Source organism: Armigeres subalbatus, chromosome 2 (assembly GCF_024139115.2).
Source record: "Armigeres subalbatus isolate Guangzhou_Male chromosome 2, GZ_Asu_2, whole genome shotgun sequence".
Lineage (NCBI taxonomy): Eukaryota > Metazoa > Arthropoda > Insecta > Diptera > Culicidae > Armigeres > Armigeres subalbatus.
This window is the reverse complement of record NC_085140.1, coordinates 317,865,912-317,887,351: the sequence shown is the minus strand read 5'-3', so window position 1 is coordinate 317,887,351 and position 21,440 is coordinate 317,865,912. Positions and strand designations below refer to the sequence as shown.

The 21,440-nt window shown below is 40.5% G+C and overlaps 1 protein-coding gene across 1 annotated transcript in view; it reads left to right on the top strand.

Moving 5' to 3' along the window:
• The first annotated feature begins 3,103 nt into the window (after nucleotides 1-3,103).
• The window catches only part of LOC134212641 (uncharacterized), a 149,070-nt gene continuing 130,733 nt past the window's right edge, over nucleotides 3,104-21,440 (top strand). Inside the window, exon 1 of the mRNA XM_062690668.1 lies at nucleotides 3,104-3,579. The gene's annotated coding sequence lies outside the window, so the exon portion shown is untranslated. The remainder of the gene's footprint in view (nucleotides 3,580-21,440) is intronic.

Genomic DNA, 21,440 nt, shown 5'->3' with positions numbered 1-21,440 from the left:
GTCGGTCAATTTCCTCCTGGATTTTCTGGAGATCCGGAGCTGGAAACGTATGTACTCCCAGGTTCGTCGACATACCGTCATCGTTGTGGCAGACAACGCCGTTCAGGTTCTCTTCGTAAAGTGCTGCCGCCACCTCTGAATCATCTAACGCTCGTTCGTAAGCCGGTTGGGAGCTCGTTGGTAGTGCCACAGCTTTGGTAAAAGGCAGCCGTTCGATGCCCGCTTTTCCACACTTTCTGTTCTGTTCAGCAAATTTCCTGGAGTGCCACTGCGCACCCAGAGAAAACAATGGATCACCGATAATGCGATCGAAAACCAGAGGAGCCATAGTCTTAGCCCGTCAACAATACTCGGCTCTGAAGAAGGAAGTAAAACGCTCATGTCGACGGGACAAGCGAGCGTGGGCGGACTCTCTGGCCGACGAAGGAGAGAGAGTCGCAGCAACCGTGGACATTCGCCTCCTCTACGATATTTCACGATGCTTAAGCGGGGTGAAGATGATTGCAATGATGCCTGTAAAAGACGCGAATGGTCCATTATTGTCCGATCCAACTGACCAGCTGAAACTCTTGTTCGAGCACTTCGAAAATCTTAAGTGTCATCCAGGCTACCATCACCTCGGCATGATCTGTCTAGGATCCGTCGTATAACACTGCTAGAGATTTAAACAGTCATCCAAAGCATGAAATCGAATAAAGCCCCAGGGGTCGATCGCATATCAGTCGAGATGATCAAAGCTGACCCCATGACATCCGCTCAACTACCGCATCGTTTATTTCGTAATATCTGCGACACCGCAACTTTTCCGATCGAGTGGATGCAAGGTATCTCAGTGAAGGTGCCCAAAAAGGGTAACCTGACTGTATGCGATAACTGGCGAGGCATTATGTTGCTGCGTACCGTTCTCAAAGTTCTATGCAGTACCTTATTACTTGGTATTAATTGACTACGAAAAAGCTTCCGACCGTCTCAATCACGAGAACATGTGGGGCGTCCTGAGACGCAAGGGAATTCTTGAGAAAATCATCGGCCTCATCGAGGCCTTCTCGAGTGCTATAGAATGGGGTCTTGTCCGACCCTATCCGGGCCGTATCTGGTGTGAGGCAAGGATGTATTCGATCACCATTACTGTTCCTCATCGTAATCGACGAGATTCTGGTATGTGCGATTGGTCGTGAACCAAACCGCGGGCTGCTATGGCAGCCTATAACCATGGAATACTTAAACGGCTTCGAATTGGCTGATGACGTTACACTCCTCGCTCAACGGCGCTCTGATATGCAGAGTAAGCTCAACGACCTTGCCGCGCGCTCCTCTCCGGAAGGTTTAGTTATCAACGCCAATAACACGGTGACTTCTTCCAGTTTTACAGTAGCCGGGCAATCAGTGGAAAATGTTGAAAGCTTCCAATATCTTGGTAGCCAAATGGCGTCAGACGGCGGTGTACCAAGATCGACATTGTTGCACGGGTCAAGAAAGCAAGGGCTGCCTTTGCGAGTTTAGGAAATATCTGGAAAACAGGCCGCGGTGGTACCAAGATCGACATAGGCGCACGGCGGGCACGGGGGCAACGTTTCAGGTCTGTTTCGAGCCCCACCAAACACCAGAACTTAGACTTGTGCGCTTTAAGCGGCATATGGTCGTTTCGATATGGTCTTCCTGCGGACACATCCCATTTTTTAAAGCCCACTGTTAAACTTTCCCACATCCTGGTAAGTCTCATAATTCGCAGTGACCAGGACAAGGGTCTGAGCTTTTGGGTTACGATACATTTTTTGAAATTTGAAGTTTCATGTATAATAATAATGTATATAGCGTTAATGCTTATCCTAAAATGATGAATCAATATTCGATTTTCTTTCAGGAAACGATGAAACATCAGATTTTTTTCGACACTAGCAAAAGGTCCCGTCCTGCTCGCTCTTTTTTGTCAACAAACGGACATGAGAGGGATGGGAATAACTTCGAGCTACTTCGAGCTGCTCATTGGACAGCATTATTGCACTGCCTTTCATTCCGCAGAGACCTTAGTGCTGTCCAATGAGCAGCTCGAAGTAGCTCGAAGTTGTTCCCGTCCTGCTCGTTCTTTTTTGTCAACAAACGGGCATGAGCGTGACAGGAACAACTTCGAGCTACTTCGAGCTGCTCATTGGACAGCATTCTTGTCTCTCAGACTGGTAGTATAATATTGACAGTTAATATATCAATCTGACTGTTTGGGCTGATGGTTCATTTAATCTGAAATGTAGTCATTTTCTGCAACAGAAGTTGCAATTTGACAATTCATTGATAATAATTGTTATTCTTTTACGTGAGGCACCTAAAACATGTCTCAAAATGTTTCAAACACAAAAACATTTTTGTCTTTATTTGAAGGAATTTAAGCGTTGTGCTGGCTCGTCTCTCAACACAAAAAAACATTATTTATTATTTTTTTAAAGTTATTTTTAAGAGCATGGCTTTTTACAAAATTTAATTAGTGTATATTCTTGATAAGTAAACAATGCACTTATAAATTGCAACCCTATTCGATATAGGGATTTTTAGGACCCAAACGCTACTTAAGTATTGTATAAAGATCCAGGCGCTTTGGCCAAAATCGCCATTTCCCCTATATATAAAGGAAATATATTTCAATCGGGTCTAACCACACCCGTAGGGTATCGCAGTGGTATAAACATTTGTCAAAAGTATGTTCTCGCACCCACACACCGCCAAATGGAACTGTAACAGGCGTAACTCACGTTCCAGGGTGCTTGTAATATATTCAAATATATAGGGTGATGCAGAAGAGAAAATGAGACCATTTACCATTTGGATCGATGTGACTTTTGAATACCTTAATCAATAAATCATCTTACTGCATCGTTTGAAGCCGATATCTTCATCTGACATCAATGTTATTTCAAACATTGCAACGTGCAATGCAACCTAAATTTTCGGAATTTTATGATTAATGATTTTCCTTTTGCCAAAACTTTTACCCATATAGTGAGAACACCCCACCTATACTAACACCCTGTTTTCTTTTCCGCTTTCCATCATCACATCATCATCATAAAAATATGCTCCCGTTCCGTTCGTCGTGGGTCCGTTTCAAATGTAGTGATGTTGTGCAGTGCGATGGAAGTACCGCTGATTTTAACTAAATTCTGGTAGTTGGCACAGGTTTTACTTTATTGCATTTCATTTAACCGAAGTGAATAGCGTATGTTGAACAGTTTTTGGTGTACCTACAGAATATGGAAATTCTTATGAGTTCAAACATTGTGGTGGAATTTGTTGAATTCGCAGTGAAGAAAAACTCGCGAACGGATCAGTGATGACAGCAGTGCAGCGGAAGTGGCAATCTGTGTTGCAATTTTCCGATAATATTAAGGGCTGTGGAAAAGGTTCAGAGATGTGGTCAAATTGTTGAAGAAGTGGAATACTACATATTTTTAGTGCGTTTGTGATCAAATTTCCTGACTGCGAAGAATACCATTTACATAAAAGTTTATAGGGTTTTATTGTGCAAAAACCTTTAATAAAACAGGATTGTTTCGTGGCATTAATCTGCAATATTTCTATCATAAATCGGTAAGTAACACATTTCGCATTTATGTTGCACTTTATGGCCATAGCATGAGGCATATTTTTTTCGGAAAACAACCATTCCTGGAATTTCATTCTTTGCAAAATACGCAAAAGGGGTGTTCTTTTCTTTATTTTGGAGGTGGGGTGGAGAGAGTGATTCAAAATGCAGCATATCCAAAAGAGAAAGGGACACGGCACGAGTGATAAAAACGAAGTGCGTTCAGTTTCTTCTGTGTGTTCAACATGAAAATGAATATGTAGCAGTGCTGCTAGTTGATTCATTACGTCCATTACTGTTTAGTTAGAGGAAAATTTGATTTAATTTAATTTAATAATTTATTTTAATTTTATTAAAAAATAAAATAAAAATTATTTTACCCCCTTTCCGTATCAAATTCCTGTTTTCTTTTCCTAGGCAGGAGCTGAAAGTTTTATAACTAGCAGGCTATCGTTGATCAATAAAATTATTTACAAATATCTACAAATTACAATGTATCTGAGATCACATCAAAATATTTATTCCATGATTGCACAATAGTCTAACAATACGAAACATATTCTTTTCTATAGTTATGATATTTTTGGCGAGAATTTTTTACATTTGGAGAAAGTGCTGCCTTGTAAGAGTGATGAACTTAAAATCAAATAAAAAAAATCATAAATAATTTCATAAAAAAATATCTTGTGATTATAATTTGTAATTTTAATCATTCGGTTTTACGTGATTCTGTAGGTACAGACCTAGGTTTCTGGGCATAAAATTTTTCATACAAAATTGAAATTTAAAAAAACCGAATGGCAAAAACTGGAATTTTTTTCAAAAACAGTAATCCCGATTTTATCAACCACCGAGTAGTATTCATCAGTACTCTTTAACAGAAAAATGGAAAACATGTATGTTGTAAAATGGCGCATACGTCACTTTTTCAGATTACGGCAGTGTAGCTCTAAGAAGGAAATGTAGGAGACATTTAAATTTTTTAAACTATCCAAAACATTTTTTCTATAGAATGCTAAGAAGGCCGACTGAGCTCGACACATTTAGATTATGTATGTCTGTGTATATTTATGTATACACTGTGTATTGGTGTGTGTAATTGTATATGTATGTGTATGTGCGTAAAAATAGCCTTAATTCAATTCGTCTAAAATAATACATTTAGCGGGGTATTTTATTCTAATTTTATTTGGGAAGATGGGTTTAATGCGTTCAAATTTATAAAAATGAACCCAGATTAATCCACCTAGCGGCGATGATGCCTTTCTCGTGCATTGTAAAATGTATGTAATGTATGTACGTGCATGTATAAAAAACCCAAAGCAGATAAAACTTTCTAAATTTTTCAGATTTTGAAATATTCAACTAAGTTGTACTAACTTAAGAGGTGATTCCTTATACACGTTCACCACCTAGCGAATGAACTAACTGAAAAGTCCACCAACGCAATAATTATTATCACTCGAACAACAAGACGGTAACTTCTTAAATCTCATAGATTCAAAGATATCTACCCTGAAAGGTCAACTCTTATACTCTAGTGCGGCCAAGTGTTCCAAAAAAGACAGTTACTGTTTAAATCTTGCATGGTTTGCGATATCTAACGTACGTATCTATTATTTCCTTTACATTGGTAACGTTAAACGGTTGAATTTCAAACTAAGCTGCCCAATATAACAATGCATTACAATGGGATTTCTAGAAAATGGTAACTTTCTGAATTTCACAGATTCGGGGTATCTAACCTAATGGACATTCGGTTCATACTATTGCCACAAAACGGTTGGATTCTTTCTGGGCTAAATTTATTTTATTATTTATTTATTTATTTGCTCAGACTAAGACCGGAGTGGCCTGTGCAGTACATACAATTCTCGCTCAACGTTTCAAAAGGACCTAAGTAACATTTTTTTCATGAATTAATTTGGGTACTGCAATCAAAAGCTTTTATATTGGTCTGTTGATTGCGCTATTCAAATTAATTCATGAAAAAAATGTTACTTAGGACCATTTGAAAAGTTAAGCGAGAATTCTTCTCCATTCCATGGATCCATGGCTGCACGTCGCCAACCACGCGTTCTGCGGTGGGTCCGCAAATCGCTTTCACCTGATCGATCCATTTTGCTCGCCTTCTTGTGCCCGTTGGATCGTTGTCGAGAACCATTTTCACCGGATTACTATCCGACATTCTAGCTACGTGACCCATCGTAGTCGTTCGATTGTCGTGGTTCATTAGCCTCATCCACGTACCGTCCGCCATCTTCACCTCACCGTAGATGGAACGCAACACTTTCCTTTCGAAAAGTCCAAATGCGCGAAAACTCCAGGTCTAGTGTCCGTAGAGCGTTTTGTAGAACGTCAGTTTGGTACGGCGGAAAACTCTATTCGATCTTGCGAAGTCAAAGTATGTACGGTTTCCAGTCACGATGCGTCTCCAAATTCTCTGCGGGTATCATTTTCGGCAGTCCCCAGTGAACTGGGATCCAACTTTGAGACATTATTTTCAAAGTTGGTATTTCTCAGAAACGTTTTTAAATTTCTTTCATCAAATCTCGCCAAATAACGTTTAAAGCGGGATCGCGAGTTCTTTGCTACATATTGCATACACCTCACCTGTTTAAGACGGATCATTAGCTGAAGAACGTCGTCAATAATAATGGAGTTGAATTTAATTTCACATTTAGGAATTGCAATGCCTCTGGCTTCGACAATTAAATTTGTCAAAGATACAAGAGCATCGTCTATATCACTTTTGGCATCGAGAGGAATATCAACATCAAAATTCCTATCGATATACGTTTTATATAAATCCCAATCAGTTTGGTACGGCGGCAAACTCTATTCGATCGAAGCGTTTTGCGGAGTCCAAAGTACGTACGATGTCCTGTCATGATGCGCCTCCGAATTTCTTTGCTGGTATCGTTATCAGAGGTCACCAGTACATGAGAGGTCACCAGTACATGAATTCTTCAACCAACTCGATTTCGATACCACCGATACAAATTCCTGGTGGGTGGCTCACGTTGTCCTCTTTTGAGCCTCTTCCTATCATGTACTTCGTTTTCGACGTGTTGATGACTAGTCCAATCGATTTTCAGTCTGATGTAGGCTTGCTCCATCCTCTCAAAGTTATGTGCCATAATATCAATGTCGTCGACGAAACCAAATAACTGGACGGACTTCGTGAAAATTGTACCACTCGTGTCAATCCCAAGATTTTTTTATGTACAGGTTATCCGACTTGTCAATATCCCCAACTCAGCCATCTTGGATTTTTGTATGGAATTTATGCTCGTTTGTTTACGTTTTGCACTGAAAATGTATGTTTCCCCGCGCTGATTATTCCCATCTACTGACGAAGTCGGATAACCTGTACATAAAAAAAATCTTGGTCAATCCCTGCCCTTCGTATTACTCCCTCCAAAGCGATGTTGAATAGCAGACACGAAAGACCATCACCTTGCCGTAACCCTCTGCGCGTTTCGAATGGACTCGAGAAAGCCCCTTAAAAATCAAACTACGCACATCACCCGATCCATCGTCGCCTTAATCAACCGTATCAGTTTATCCGGAAATCCGTTTTCGTGCATTAGCTGCCATAGCTGGTCCCGATTGATTGTATCATATATGGCTTTAAAGTCGATAAATAGATGATGTGTGGGCACGTTATATTCGCGGCATTTCTACAATAGCTGACGTACGGCGAAGTCCTGGTCTGTGGTAGAGCGTTCAACCATAAATCCCGCCTCGTACTGCCCCACGAACTCTCTTGTGATTTATGTTAGTCGTCGGCATAACATTTGGGATAGTACCTTGTAGGCGGCGTTCAGCAATGTGATTGCGCGGTAGTTGCTACAATCCAGCTTGTCGCCACCGTTGTCTGCCATTCGAGCGCGGTACAATTGCTCCGTCTCTTCACGGTCTCGATCTTCCTGCTGGCGCTTTTTCCTCCGAAAAATCGAGTTTTGTCTGTTTGTATATTGCCTCGTTCGCCCTAGTGCGGTGTTGCAGCAATCTCGCCGATGCTGCATTCTTCTCCTCAACTAAATGCTCACATTCGCCGTCATACCAGTCGTATCTCTTTAGCCATCTTCAAGAGACGCTGCGCCTAGCTGCTCTTCCGTTGGAAGTGCCACTTCCAGCTGCTGCGCGTAGTCTTGGACTAGTCTACCGTCTTGTAGCCGCCCAATGTTTAGCCGCAGCGAACGACTCCGACGCGTGTACAGCCGTCGAGAGATTTGAACGCAGACATACTGCAACGAGGTAGTGGTCGGAGAAGAATTTACCGTTGATTAGAACGTGGTCGATTTGGTTTTCCGTTTCTTGATTAGGTGATTTCAATGTGCCTTGTGGATATTCTTGCGGGGGAAGAAAGTGCTTCGGACTACCATTCCGCGGGAGGCTGCAAAGTTTATGTATCGTTGGCCGTTGTCGTTCGATATGGTATGCAGACTATCCGGTCCGATGGCCGGTCTATACATTTCCTTCTTTCCTACCTGAGCGATCATGTCCCGATGACGATTTTGACGTCCCGCAGTGGGCATCCATCATATGTCTGCTCCAGCTGTGCATAAAACGTTTCTTTCTCGTCGTCGGGTCTCCCTTCGTGTGGGCAGTGCACGTTAATGATGCTATAGTAGAAAAAAATATTATCCTCAGCTTGAACATCCTTGCGTTGATTGGCTGCCTCCCAATCATGCCTTGGCGCACCTTGCCCAAAACTATGAAGCCGGTTCCCAGCTCGTTGGTGGACCCACAGATTTGGTAGATGCCCACTTTTCCACACTTTTTGTCTTGTCCAGCAGATTTCATGAAGCGCAAACAACCGCTAGTAATTCATCGTAGATTATCCTGCCGCAATCTGCGAAGCCTAGCGACTTGCAGTTTCATGTTCCAAGTTTCCAATCGTGATCCTTTATTCGTCGCCTAGGTCGTTGCCGATTGTATCGAGTCTTATTATCTTCTATATTTCGTTCGTAATGGTTGTTTTTAAAGGCGGCTTATTGGGCCTGCGCAAACCTCCTGTCTCGTCGGAGGGCAGTCGTGTCAGGGCTGTTTAGCGTCCCACTTAACACCAGGACTTGGGTTTGTGCGCTTTGAGCGGCACACGATCGGTTTGGCGGAGCCTACTTGGGGATACTTTTTTTTATAGTTTTTTAGAAATTTAACAGAGCCCTTTGTCAAACCCCACCCACCACATCCTAGACAGGCACCACAACTCGCAGATGACCTGGGGAAGGATCGTCAAGCCCTTGGACATAGTCCCTGGTCCCCCCATTGGTACATGTTATTTCCATTTTTTATGGGTCGTTTTTGCACATTTAGTGGTACAAAGTAAGGGCCGTCGAAAACAACAGCTCAACTGCATTCTTTACATACTGATTTCATCACTCCCGAATATGTTAACGAGAAAGTTAATAAGTGAGAGTGCATATTCCCCGCTAAAAAAATCACTTTTACTGAGCAGATATGAAGGCCCGAGATCAATGAAAAAACCTGTTTTTTGCAGTACTGCCTTAACGTGATGATGATAAAGCAAAACGGGATAGTAGGTATGATGAGTGAATACCTCTTGTATGATATTCAAAATATATTTTTAACTCAATCATTCTTGATTCGGAAACACATTTCAGACTACACACAATGTAATACTTTGCATGATAGGCTGCAATCAAGAAACAGATATTTGATGCACTTTGCCTTTCTTAGTTGGCACCGAACCCAAATGAATGGTGAAGATAGTGTATCGAGTTTTATTACACAGGCTGTTCCACTTTTTTACTTCTTCCCATCCCAAGCGATTGTGTTTGTTTATTTCAGCCAAATTTCGTTGTTTACAGTAAGTTCCCACAGTCTCAAACTCGCTTTCGCATTGTTGGGTTGGTAGTAATAGTTACTTGGTGACTTCGAGCTAAAAAAATATCACCAATGATGGAGGGGGATTGTTGGTATGCTGCTCATGTGAATTGTAAACGTAAACGAAGCTTCATTATGTATGGTACACTTCAAGCGGCTAGAATATGTTGAATTAGACGGAAAGTAAAAGTAAGCTCTTGTTTTGCATGTTTCTAATGTCATCGCTTTCGGGCTAGGTCTATTTATCAGATTTTCTTTTGTCGTGGTCCACTCTTGCATCTTTCCAGTTCCCAGGGACTCTGAGGTTACTTTTACTACTCATAGACCTTACTAGTAAAAGTCACTTTTTATTGTGGTTGAGTACGAATCCACAAATTTGCTTTAATATGTAGTTAGAGGTCATTTCAATTATATAGTTTTAATACTGAGAATCTATGGTTTAATGTTATTACACGCCGAACAATATGTCTGTAGGCACTTCTTGTTATTGTATATATAGCTGTGTTATTTATAAATAAACATTAGTACTGAGTTATCAGATCATGATAAAGTGATGGTACTTATTATTTTTTCATTAAATTTAATTTTCCCTAATTGATTACTGAATTTTAAACATTTTCGCTCTAGTTTTCTCCGGTTGAGTTGCTACAGGAATTGTGAAGAGGCGATCTGTGCAAGCTACCTACTGGTCTCAATCATAACTGAGGAACTAAGGGGAAATCGGATAATGCTGACCTATTTCAGAAACCGAACGGGCTCTCTACTTAATTGAAATTGATAATTGATTCGATTGCTTCGCGGCTTCCTCATGAAGGGCCAGTATCACAGCCCGTTCGTCCAGCTTCAACTTTGATGTCTGCACCGCACCCTTTACCGATAGCTTTCCTATTTTGGGAGCCGTGTTAGTCTGGTATGAGTGGTATGTTTTTAATTGCGAGGGCGCTTATTGGATCCACGAGCCTCTCTATTGAGAGATTGTTATACATACTTATCTCTGATTACATTCGAGTGCAACAAATTGAAGTGCACCTTCTTCATGTTCTATTTTGGATGATTTCCTACTTTTGACCCTTCCAGCTTTACATTTTTGCCTTATTTGGACGTATAAGTTGTGGCAGTCTTTCGTTCTCTCCAAACTATATTGGGGAAAACAAGATCACAAAACACTGATAACTTTTTTCTTGGGCAATAGACAATAGGGAATAGATAAACAATCAATTTTTTTTATCCTTTCATGGGTTTTGTGAACAAAACGCAATGAATGATACAATCAATTTTTATTGGGAATTAATAGGAGCTGATACAAAAAGCGGTTTGGGGTTTTCTTTAAAAAAGTCCTTCCTTAAGTCCTGAAAAATTCTCCGTCGATTATTGTGATCTAACCGGTTGATGTTAAAATTCCAAAAAGTGTTTCTCACTTTTTAGTAGACATACACACGGCAACACTTGGTTGATGAAGGACTACAACAATCGCGATTCTAAGCCATCTTGTAATATTTTCTGTACACACTATGCCACAGGTTGATAAAATGAAAACAATCTCTTCAAAATAATATGTTGTCTAAAAAATTATCAGCAATAATAACTGTAATTTGTTCGACGATTAATTATCTATCATAAACACCAATCGCTCAGCTAATTCACCTCTCACCGCTATCATTATTGTGCGAGGCCGAGATTGCGAAAGTGTTTCAAGTGTTTCTCTGATTGATGATGATTTATAGGCGCGCTTCAATTCGAGAATAAGTGAATCAATTAAAATGGCAAATTTTACGACCGTTTCTCTTAGGGCGAATCGAACCACCGCTCATGTGCATAATTGTTAGTTTAGGTCGGAACTATTGTTTTTGTAATTGGGGTTATCTCCTCGTGTTGTTGATCTTTTTATATAAGAAAATTATTTTGAGCTTTTTAGTGGAATGTTTTCACCTGTCATAAGACGAGTTTATACCATCCCATTGAATTCCACCACTTAATTGTATCTTGACAGATACGTATTTCGACCTCAACAGTAAGGCCGTCTTCAGTGTCTCGTACTTGACTCGACTCGAAGTCGAGTCAAGTACGAGACACTGAAGACGGCCTTACTGTTGAGGTCGAAATACGTATCTGTCAAGATACAATTAAGTGGTGGAATTCAATGGGATGGTATAAACTCGTCTTATGACAGGGGATCTTTTTATGTTTTCGTAAATCAGATTCAAACGTTTGACAGAATTTTGATACAGTTCTTAATTATTATAACCTAGCAGACCCGACGATCTTCGTTACGCCTAAAATTGATTTATTGTCTGATTAGTTCTCGAGTTATGCAGAAATTTCTTTTTCATTTGTATGGGAGCCCCCCTTTACAAAGCAGGGAGGGGTCTCAAACCATCTCAAGAACCTTCCCCGGCCCCAAAAACCTCTGCATACAAATTTTCACACCCATCGGTTCATTAGTTTCCGAGTCTATAAGGTTCAGACAGACAGAAATTCATTTTTATGTATATAGAAGAAGAAGAAGAAGATATGTATATAGATTTGCGAAACCCGACCCTAAATCATGTTTTTATCATTCAAATAATCGTATTGGCTTTTTATGGAAGCCTTCATTTTGGCTATGGCGCTGCGTACTGCATACCCTGGGCCCTCCTTAGCCGTGCGGTAAGACGCTCGGTTACAAAGCAAGACCATGCTGAGGGTGGCTGGGTTCGATTCCCGGTGCCGGTCTAGGCAATTTTCGGATTGGAAATTGTCTCGACTTCCCTGGCCATAAAAGTATCATCGTGTTGGCCTCATGATATACGAAATGGTAACTTGGCTTAGAAACCTCGCAGTTAATAACTGTGGAAGTGCTTAATGAACACTAAGCTGCGAGGTGGCTCTGTCCCAGTGTGGGAATGTAATGCCAATAAGAAGAAGAAGAAGATAAAGACCCCCGATCATACCGCGTCCAATCGAGAACGGGCTTGATTGGTACTAAGATGGATGATCTCGTGATCATTTTACTTTTCTATACTTTCTTAAAATCAGTGTTGTAAAATGTCATTTACCGTTTCCCTTGCGAGCAGCAGAGACTATGTCCAAGGGATTGACGACCCATCCTCTGGCTCCTGTGCGTTGTGGAACTTGCGTAGGATGCGTTGGGATTATACAGTGGGCTCTGTTAAATTTTTATAAACCGTTGCCGGTGTCCGCAAAAAAAAAACGCCCGTGTGACGCTTAAAGTGCACTAGGATCCTGGTGTTTGGTGGGACTCTAAACAGACAAACAGACGATATCGAAACCGACTGAGACGACAAATATAGGATCACTATTGGAAACTTGGAACTAGGAACTGCAAGTTGCAAGATTTCGCAGGTTGTGACAGAATAATCTACGATGAATTACATCTCCACAACATTGATGTCGTGACCACCAAGGCATTTACCCAACTTGTTTGGAGAAATCTCAGCGTGCAAATTTATGACAAATGTTTAGCTTCTGATTTTTTAGAATTTAACGGTAAATCGCACATCGACAATTATATTACTAAAATTTTCTGGGAAAAAAGAGGAATAATAATATAATAAATTAGCAATCATTTGTCATAAATTCAAGAAATTTGTAGAACAACGACTTTTGGAGGAAACAGTATTTATATGCACTTAAAAGCTTGAAAATCACTTTTACATGAACAAAACGTGAACGGAACGAATAGCAATGTTCACAAGACTTGTAGAGCACACCAAAAGCTTCCGTATAGAGGTTGTTGCGATAGTTTTCGACGTTTATATCCGACGTTTATTATCCGACGTTTATTATCCGAATTAGCTGAAAATTTGACAGGAGACTTATTTTAGCATAAGAATTGTGATTCTGGGCTGACCGGTTGAATTTTCGATACTTTTTGAAAACATTGAAACGCTCCGTTCGGTTTATATAAGCAAGCGGTTTAAGCGCCACCTTCTGTTTCCGAAGGACCGCTAGCTCGTTTAATTTCGCCCGGATGAGACTGCCTATTCAGGGCAGGATTTATTTCAACCAGAACCGAAGTTCACACTCCGACACACAAAATAGATCGTAGGCAATTAACCAAGTTCAAATTCTTCGACTTCAATGTCGGACTTAATCTACGAAAAATATATACAACCTTCGATGTTCTACCAATCAGGGAAAAGCTTAGCTTAAAGTAGGAATAAACCAGTCAGTAAATAGTTCAATTTATTACGTGACGTTTGATTGTGTAGTGTAATTCTAAATTGGAAGTAATTAAAGCAATTTACAATTCCACGATCGCGAATTTCAATCGATCGAATTCATCGAATCCTATTTATTATTACAGCTAGTTTATTTGATTCAAGAAAACCTAAGCTAACCCTGTGACGTCACGCAATCTCTAAATTAATCCCATATTTGATAGATCGTGAGCTACTTGGACAGTTCTGACCTGATCGGCGGGGCTTTTGACGGATTCCCGCTGCGGACGTCCCACGGAGTTGAAAAAACAGGAGCTCGGCTCGTTTCTCGTGGCAAAATTGGCCCAACAGTACTCCTGGTCGTCACCAGAGTTCGTTGCGGGTTACTTCCAAGTAACCGGTCGGAACAACCCACGTGACTCGCGCGCAGGTTCGAATCTCGGGGTATAGATGTCCCCTAGCGAAGTGGAGTGCCGCCGGTCGTAATAATTCGGCTATTCCCCGCGGCTTATTGGCTAGCGAGATCACGGTCGTACTCTACGACGGGTGTTACTCGACCTTCAAACAACTTTGGCCAAGTTTCGCTTGAGCTCCGGACGGATCCTTGATCCCAGACTAACCGCCCACGTTGTTTGGGCTTCACTGTCCTATACAACGCAGATAATCTTATTCATCTTTGCTCACAATGGTGGATTATTTAGGCTTACCTGAATTACAAATGATTTAATGTTCAATTATTCGAACTCGTATCTCAAAACTTTGAGTTTTCGACAAATTCAACCGCTAATAAGAATTAAATAATAGTTGTTAGACATTTTAATCATAATTGATATTTAAGCGACCGAAACTTACTTCAGATTTAGAATAAGTTAATTTAGATTTAAAACTTTTGAAATTTCACTCCGACAAATAATCAACTTTTTGATTCAAAGCACTCCACAATTGTGAATAGCCCGACGCGATCCCGATTGGTTTTTACCTAATCTCTGCTGCGCAATTTCTACCCATTGGTTGAATAAAGAGATCTTCTCTAAATCGTCAAACTATTTCAAAAGAAGTCCTTGGAAAATTCTCTACGACGCAATTTAATATTTAATACGCAATAGATTCAAATTTTGAAATCTTGCTAGGTGATTTGCTACTTCACAACTAGGTGGCGTGCCTTCGGTTCTTGTATCGGAATAAACTTAAAGTTAAATTTACAGCATGGCAGAAAAAGTATGATACCGACGGCTTCATACTTACGCATGAATACAAACGCATAAAACTGGGTTCACACCAGGTATGTTTCATCATTTTTATCATTTTTATCGATTGAGTTGTTACAACATGAAGAGGTCTAATATTTATGCGCCATTTAAACCCAATTTTCTTAAAATCGAGATGTTCATCATGCTACTCCGAAACGTTCTCGAGTTCAGCTCAAGGTACCTACAGTGTGGCCCTAAATAGCTGAAACGAAATTATGACGGTGACTCTCCGTGGATGCGTGTTCACCCGCGGAGATCTGACCAGAAGAGGCAGAGGCATAGCTTGCTGCTCGCCGATTGGCAGGCTGAGGTGTGAATATATAAACACACGCTGAAGGCATTTTACTCAAACACCACATTCCCCTTCTTCTCTCATTAACAACGCAGAAAAAAAGTCTTCTTGCATAGGATGCAATGCTTGTTTTTCTCCTGGGTTATTTAAATGAAATGAAGGTGAACATCTGTTGCATTTGAGCAACTGGTTAACTCCATTGAAAACTACACACCAAAATAAACTTGTCTCAACATCATGGTTTTAATACCAGAACAATGATTTAGAACATGGGTTCCCAAACTGTGGGTCTAAGTAATGAATGGATGATTAGAGAAAAACAAATTTACGAAACCATTGGCTTCCCTTGGTTATCAGAGATCTTAGCAACAAAAAAAAACAAGATTAATCCACCTAGCAGTGATGATGCTTTTCTCGTGCATTAGAAAACATATTGAAAAAAAAAATAACATTAGGAAGGTCAAAAGAGCTCTTTAGGGGGATAGATCACTTTTTTCGGTCATTTTGCATGCAAATTTTTCTCGATTTTGAATTTTTTTTTCAATTTTTCAACAATTACGAAACGTAATGTCAGATCGGGCTAATTTTCAATAGTAAACAATGGGACCACATTCCCCTTCGAATGCATTGTTGCGTGAGTAAATCGGATAATGCTAAGTTCCAAAAAGTGTGTCTACAAAATTTGTACACATACACAAACACACACATACAGACATCACCTCAGTTCGTTGAGCTGAGTCGATTCACTATGGGTCAAAAGTTCTTTTTTGGAGCAACCATATAGCCTTTCGGTACAACTTTGTTGTACGAGAGAGGCAAAAAGAAATTCTTTTTTCTTCCAAAAACATTCCAAATCTTACTCAAATGCAATCCAAAACTAAGCGGTGTTGAACTTCATTACTAATAAGATTTAAAAACAACCTAATAAGGATAAGAAAATCCATGCTAATCCAAATTCAATCAAAATCAAATCCAATTCAAATTCAATCCAAGCTCAATCCAAATCCTAGTCCAATCCAAATCCAAACCTAATCCAATCCAAATCAAATTCAAATCCAAATCCAAGATACTCGTGGCGACTCAAGGTTAGATTGCATAATTTCAGGACGGATTGGGTTGGAATGTAGGTTTGAGGTATCACAGCTGCTCATCCGGGTTTTTGACGTCATTAACGGTATTGCGTAGCATCGTGCTCGAGTTGTGGTTCGTCAGGGAGCATCTTCCGGATGGCCATAGCTTCGTGTTACACAGAACAATAAGACAAAGACAAGAAAAAAAACTGAGAAAGCTGAGCTTTGTGAATTCCGGCAACCTTATTGATTTGCAAATTCCAAGATATCTGATCATACAGGTAATCCTGCTATGGCTACCATACGCAGCGTGCAGTTTCACAAACTGTAATACATTTTTTCGGCCACGTTTCAGACACGCCTTGTAGTTTTCTAAGCCACAAACCATTTTCCACCGGTCTTCCAGACGCGCATTGTGATTTTGCAAACAACAAACCAATTTCCTACGGTCTTCCAGACGAGCCTTGTGGTTCTTCAAACCACAAAACATTTTACCAGTTGTCTTTCAGACGTGCCACCGCGGTTTTCGAGACGCGTTTTGTGATTTTGCAAACCACAAACCAGTTTCCGACGGTCTTCGAGACGCGTCTTGTGATTTTGCAAACCACAAACCATTTTCCGACGGTCTCCGAGACGCGTCTTGTGATTTTGCAAACCAAAAACCAGTTTCCGACGGTCTTCGAGATGCGTCTTGTGATTTTGCAAACCACAAACCATTTTCCGACGGTCTCCGAGACGCGTCTTGTGATTTTGCAAACCACAAACCATTTTCCGACGGTCTTCGAGGCGCGTCTTGTGATTTTGCAAACCACAAACTATTTTCCGACGGTCTTCGAGGCGCGTCTTGTGATTTTGCAAACCACAAACCAGTTTCCGACGGTCTTTGAGACGCGTCTTTTGATTTTGCAAACCACAAACCATTTTCCGACAGTCTTCGAGGCGCGTCTTGTGATTTTGCAAACCAAAAACCAGTTTTCGACGGTCTTCGAGATGCGTCCTGTGATTTTGCAAACCACAAACCTTTCCGACGGTCTTCCAGACGCGCCTTTCACCTCATTTAGTCAGCGACAGGATCCAAAAAGTAGGCTGGTAGGATCGCCAAAATGTATGGCCCTAAATAGCCGGAACGAAATTATGACTGGGTCCCTCCTTAGCCTAGCGGTAAGATGCGCGGCTATAAAGCAGGACCATGCTGAGGGTGGCTGGGTTCGATTCCCGGTGCCCCTCTAGGCAATTTTAGGTTTGCAAATTGTCTCGACTTCCCTGGGTATAAAAGTATCATCGTATTAGCCTCATGATATACGAATGCAAAAATGGTAACTTGGCTTAGAAACCTTGCGGTTAATAACTGTGGAAGTGATGGATGAACACTAAGCAGGCAGCAATGTTCCAGTGAGGGATGTAATGCCAATAAAAAAAAAGAAATTATGACAGCGACTCTCCGTGGATGCGTGTGGACGCCGTGAAGATCTGACCAGAAGAGGTAGAGTCATGGCTTGCTGCTCGCCAACTGACACGCTGAAGGCATTTCAAATTTCTTTGAACATGAGATGTTCATGATCTTTCAAAATGATCTTGTGTTTTAGATCAAGGAAGCCTGATCCCAATGACTAAGGAAGTGATTGTGTCGAGCAATGTCCATAAGAATACAGACATGGTCTTTTTTTGTTGGGCGCGTTCAGAAGTTCAGAACTGTGAACAGAAGTTCCTTAGAAAATTGTCGAAAGGACCATCAGAGTTCGAGGTTTTTAAGCTAAGTTACCATTTTTGAATTCGTTTATCATGAGGCTAACACAACATGACGAAAAAAATATTCCATATTCCGGGATTTAACCCAGTCTCCTTTAGAATGGTTTTATATTGTAGCCGTGCATCTTACCGCACAACTAAGGGAGGCAGAGTAACCGAGAACATATTTTAATGTGGAATCATATGCTTCCACGAGTTGACATTGAGTCTAAGAACATTGAATCAAGGAGGATCCACTGAAGCTTGCGTTAATGAGTGAAATCCTATCGGCTCAATGGTTCTGCTAGCATGTTCAACGATGCATGGATACATCGTTCAGAACTTGGTTGATCGGGTAGATTACATGTTCTGAACTTCATGACGTTTTGGAGGATCAACAGGATATGTAGTAGTTTGAAAATTGATTGGTGAAAGCCTATCGGCTAAATGGACCTGCTGCGATGTTTTGCGCTGATCAGATACATCTTTCATGACTTGGTTGATCGCCTTTACTATAGAACGTTTTAGAAGAACCAAAAAGGCCTGTAGTAGCTGTTAAAAGAATTAATGAAATCCTATCGGCTCAATTGACGTACTGGGATGTTTAGCGCTGAACGTATACACCTTTCATGACTTGGTTGATCGTGAAGATCACATGTTCTGAACTCGGACGTTTTGGAGATTCTGAAATAGTTTACGTTTATTAAAAATTTGATTTATTTATGTATTATGATCACATACGTATATTTTTGGACATCTCGGTTTAGGACATTTCGTTTCTAGACGTATTTTATGATGCACTCCAGAACAGTTTGGACAGTCTACGACATTCGAAAAAATAAATCAAAACGTTTTCAGTTCTTTCTATACTAACTGAAAAAATCCCAAATTTGTACGTCAAATCTGCGTAGCAGGTCGTTCTGAAGGGGGTAAATTTGCGGTTTATCGGACTTTAGCCTTATGATTAACTTGGGAATTCAGTGCGTGATTTCTCTTGTTTCGGACAGCAGAACGATCCCGCGATCGGCCGAAATATTGTGTCCTGCATTGCGCGGCTGGTAATAAAGTTAATCATGGTTAGGTAAAATTACTGTGTATAAAGAATGGCACGGTCGTATCGGTTATCAGAGTGAATCCAGATCCAACGATGCCCACCAACTAACTGATAATCCTTCCTGTGGTTTTTGTGGAGACGCAGAGGTAAACACGGTCTTCAAATAGCAAAAACCACCTACTAATATTCCTTCCCTCTTCCTAACTGACTACAAGGACGTGGCCGGCGCCGTTATTGATCATTTGAATATTAGAGTCACTGAAACTTGCACACTGAGAATGCTTGAACAATCCCAGTCAAACATTCAGTTGATTCTTTGTGCAATTTCACTGATTCTGGTCAATCACGGAGTAGCAACCATAGATATGTGTAGTCAGTCAAAGCTAAAAGCTAAGCTAAGCTAAGCTAAGCTTCAGCCTTATGATTAACTTGGGGAGTGCGTAATGATTTTCATACTGAAAGTGTTGTCCTTCTAAAATCTAGCTATTATCTAAACCTTAAGGCGACCATATTTAATTTGTGGAACAGTTTTATTCGGATTGACAGAATAATTACACGAATTGAGCAGCCCACCACACGTGGTGTGTGGTTTGACAACGACGTTTGGAATTTTTCTGTTTTTGAAAAATGACTAGCGCGGAGTGGGTTTGTAGACAAGCAAAGGAAATATTGCGAGAAAGGTGTCATTTAAATTTTATTCATGCCTGAATAGTATGTTGCTTCAGCAGCCACCGGTGTGGGAAGACGAGTTGGCAGTGGAATTGAAGAAAATGGAATTTCTGTCGTGGCAGGAAATGATGAAGTTATTGTTCATTGCATTTTGGCTCTGTGGTTTGCGAACGCCACTTCATCGTTCGAATGTCGTACTCGAAGGAATTCTTTTGAAATTGCGTTTAACTGAATATAAATTGTAAGGCATGACGTGAGCTTATGAAATGAAATAAATCCGGCAAAAGTGACGATGTTGAAATTATACTTTCGTGACGACTCAAATTAACACTTTAAGTTATCAAAACACATTGCATTGTAAGCTGTAATGGAAGTGCTAAATATCAAACCGGTTTCGTTGTCAAGGCAAAAAACTAAACGACATGTTCTGAGAATCATATACCCATTATCATGGTGAGTGTATGAACAAATTTCACAGCTGATTGTTAAAATGACCCATGACATCGACATGGGAAAACAAAACTTAGTCCACACGAATCATGAATGTTTCTTGTATACATTAAAGCAACAACCAGCTCTTATTTAAAGCCAGAGCGATGATTAGCATACCCACCTATTTAGTTATGTCTCTCCTTAGTAGTATTCAGTATATCCGGTTCTTTAACAGCCAACTAAAGAACTGTTGTATCAAATCGTATTTTTGCTTTTAGCCACCATATGGCGCGAAATGCAATTATCTTTCAGTTTTTTGGTGTTCAGTAACCATGAACAATCTCATAAACATGCAATCAAATATTCATTTAATGTCCGGACGGTATCCCATGAGAGTTTGTAATTACAACTATAGATTCTTAGTCTTAGACAATTTAGAACACCACCTCTCAGAACCTAAGATCGGTCCCATGCGGATCAGATTGCCATACTCATTGTGATCCTCCAATAACAGTGAACAGAACACCTCTGTCACGAAAGTGTCGTTTTTGTTGATTTAAAACTAGTTTACTGTGAACAACTGATGCTTATTCGTGTCAATCATTCTATTTTCGGCACCATCTTCGTTGGCCCTTTTCGAGTGCGAGCCAGTGCGCGCCTACCTAAGAAATATTGTGTGACAGAGCAACAACCCACTGAAGTGTTTGCGCATTTTGTGAGCGATGATTCCCTGAATTGCAGCACTGTTCTGTGTAAATTGGGTCTGAACATCGTCGTCGTCAAGTTACTGAGCATCCCAAACCGCTTGATGTCCCGCAGAACCAGTTAAATTTGGAACACCAGATCACATCGCTGCAAAAGAGTCAACGACTTTTGACTACAGTCACTAAAAAATATAGTCTGGCGGATTGAATAATGGGATTCAATAACGAATCAATGTGTAAATTATGCTAGAACTATCGATATGCACATGCATGCAACGGTGTAGCATTGCTACTCCAGAGATGACGAGTTCGATTCTAGGATGTTTCCGGGTATGACACTTTCCCGAATTCTTGGGCATAGTGTATCCATTGTGCATACCACACAAGATATCATATTCATGAAATGGCAGAAATAGAATAACTTTCATTTAATAACTGTGGAAATCCTATTATAAGACTTATTTGAAATGCAGACCGAGTTCCAGTTAGAAGGTAGAACCATTGAAAAAGAAGGAGTAGCGTTGTTAGAATTTAAGAGTCCATGGTGCGGTTGCTAAATTGATCATTTTGTTTCCGCCAGACTGTAGTAAAGCGAATATGCTTTCGACCGGCCGCTTGGTCTACCGGTACGACACGGATGTTTTGTGTGAC